This window comes from Halyomorpha halys, unplaced genomic scaffold (assembly GCF_000696795.3).
Source record: "Halyomorpha halys isolate HHAL.00 unplaced genomic scaffold, Hhal_1.1 Scaffold675.1, whole genome shotgun sequence".
Classification (NCBI taxonomy): Eukaryota; Metazoa; Arthropoda; class Insecta; order Hemiptera; family Pentatomidae; genus Halyomorpha; species Halyomorpha halys.
The window spans coordinates 157,663-160,994 of record NW_027111983.1 but is presented as its reverse complement, the minus strand read 5'-3'; positions in this window follow the sequence as shown (position 1 = coordinate 160,994).

The following is a 3,332-nucleotide window of genomic DNA, read 5'->3' as shown; positions in this document are numbered from 1 at the left end:
ATGACTACTTAATTAGTTTTTTTCCCCCCTGTTAAGAACAAAGTCTTAAAAAGTGGGTTTGCCGTATTAGAAACTATCAGAGACTTTCATACATTTCGTGATAAAGCATGTCATTATCGATAGTTTGAGAATGTTGTGGCTAAATCTGTTTTTGTTCCCGTAATGTAGTGTGTATTTTAATACTAGATCTACACGTTTGATACTTGTCGCAAATCCAAGTCTTGTGTAAATGGTTGGTAAACAAAAGAAGCGACAAACGTCGGAATACGTTGATTTGTTCTTTTGTTGCATTGACTTTTGTCGACTATTACATTCGAATTACACGATTTTCATTAGAAAAAATGATCAAAATAAAGACATTTTAAATAAAAAGAAACGTAAATATCATCAAAGTAGGTTGTAGGTGATAAAAATTTATAGAAATTGTAATACATAACCTATCAATTCAAACTTCGTTCTAGAAATTTTATCAGAAACTTGTCAATTTAATTACCTAGATATATAATGTTTTTATAAATATATATTTATGCTATATTAAGTCAAAAAATGAACTGCTAAAGTTAATTAGCAAAATTGGAAACAATGTATTTACCTCCAATTGACAGAATTTTAAAGAGTACAATCTTAAAGTAAAGTTAATTATTGAATCCGAAGTATGAGGATATTTTTTAATTAATCACAACACAGAGAGCACCAGTTACATGTTGGCAGTTCTAAAACAATGATAACTGAACATAAAGGAGTAGATGCAGCGCAAGCCTCCTTTGACTTATGCCCAAAAACAGAAACTCAACAACAGGTATGCAACAAACTCAGGCCTTCTATCCATCCAGGATTGTCAGCCAATCCAAATAACCTATCCATACTCTTGAGCATGTGCGGATTTGACATTTTTTGGCAAACGTGTCGAGGCACTTTATTAAGTCTCAGCATACTGCTAGAATTTTGTTACATTTGTGGCGACGTATATCTTTGCTAGCATTAAAAGGTTTTGAATGAGGATCAATATTTGGATGCTTCCATACATTATTAATTTAAGATACAAAAATAGATTAGGTGATGTCTACAGGTTTTTCAGCCTTTAAGATTTGTTTTAAACCAACCTGATTTTCTTGAGTGAGTGGCAGGATAGTGTCTGGCACCAATTGAGGGTGATAGTAGAGAACATCATACTGTCCTTTAGCCTATTTATTTTATACTCTATCCATTATGGAGATGACATTTGTTCTTCTGGAAGGAAAAAATAATACACTCAGCCTTTTTTGGTTTCACTACAATATTTAATTGTTTTGTAACCACATCTTTAGTATTTTTCGCCTGCCATAGAGATCTTGTTTAAGAACCTACTGGAGCTCTGTACGAAATACTGAAAAGGGGTCTTCTTGGAAATTTTATTTCCTGAAGATTTCTCAGTTTATGGAAAGAGAACTGAGCTAACAGTGTGAATTATTGAAGAATGATACTATTCAGAGAAGCCAACTTTTAATTTCTTTTGTACTTTCAAAATATGTGGTTCTTTTTCAATATTTATTTTTAATTTCCATATATGTCTACAATGACTAATTACTGTCATGTAAAATGTTAATTCAACCTTTAAACACACAACATTAATTATTCTTTTCACTTTTTTCTGTTCTTGAATAAAAACCAGACACATTTAATTTATTTTAGATCTTGATAATTCCAAAGTGTGTCTATTTAAAAAGGGTAGAATGACAACTGGCTAGTTTTTATTAACTCCTGGACAGTTGTGTGGTGGGGTTAACCAGCTCATAGCGATTTCTGCATGAACCATTTAGCTAAACTGGAACCAACATTTAGCCTCAGAATAGGTAACTGAGTCTTGCTTAGGAGTGGAACCATCTCAACTCCTTCCGACTATCCAAGCTTATCGACTGATCTTGTCATCTGTGTTTGCCTTTGCCATTTTGTCTCCATTAAACAAAGGCTGAAAAAAGGCTTTCCCCCTTAAAATTTACTTCAAGTTCTTTTTCCTTAATCACTAAATGTAGGAAATTGTTGACCAGCTTGTGGTTGATTTTACGATTACTTACCAAACTTGACTAATTAATATTATTTTCTGAATTATAATGTATGGATACAGTTGTAATTATATACCTAAGTAGATACTTATACCTGTACAATTTATTGGTACCAAAGATAAAAAAAATGTGGGAGTCTGGACTATCCGACAGCAGTGAAACTTCTAGAAATGAAATAATATATTAAAATTGTATTAATGATGGTCATGCGTTTCCTCTTATAGCCTAAGGTAGAAAATATTAGTTTCATAATAATAATTAGAATAGAACATCATTTCATAAGTCAATTCTATCAGAAAATTTTTTATATTGTAATAGGAGATTATGAGATTACAGGAGCTCACTCAATCATACCGGCACTGTCAGGATTGTTAACTTTTTTCTGTAAGCTCCTACTCTCCTATTACAACATATTTTCCAACTAGAATTGATCAGCATTGCCCCCTCCTCGACAATTCTCTTTTATCTTGCATCACAATATCATTTTACCCATAATTTGTTTTTCTTCTTGAGTTGTAGAAGATCATTAAAGAAATTTCAGTTGTTATGATGTTCGTTATTCATTGATAGTTGATTGCTATTAAAATAGGTACCTTTTTGCTCCTATTATACTTTACTACCATGTTCCTAAGTAGTTAATGCATCTAATATAATTTATGAACAGATTGCTATTTTGTTTAATAATTACTAAAATTCCTATCTAATCCTGTGTTATTACATAGATAGTTCGATAAAAGTTTTGTTAAAAATAAATAAACCCATGAAAAAAGTGTAAATAACAATAGTAACACTAATAAATACACAGAGTATTCGAAGTGATACCCAAAAAACCTCCTCAAAGAATGCCAATTCATTGAGCCTACTACCTAGAATCAATGTGATTTGAGGAAAATGGATTCCATTACTAAGTAAGTTAACTTATGAATGTGTTTAAAAAACCTTTTCTGTGAATGGAGTGACCATTAGGGATTCAGATCCGGCAAGTGACCTTGTCTTACAAACCTCTGCTTTGCAGAAACTTGTAAAACATGTTGGTTGTCATGGTATGAAGAATTAATGTTATGCACGAGTAAATCATAATCATATCATACCTACAACCTGAAGTTTAATTTGTGGAGTTTCATTACTGTACTTTTTTGGCTGTCATGTTATCAAATTATAATTGTAATAAGTTCACTTCATAGAATTAGTTGTGCCACCCTTTTTGTGCTATTGATATCATATCAACTATTTGGAGCCCAGAAAAAAATTATTTTGATAAAATTAAAAATTACTTAAATGAAAATAAAT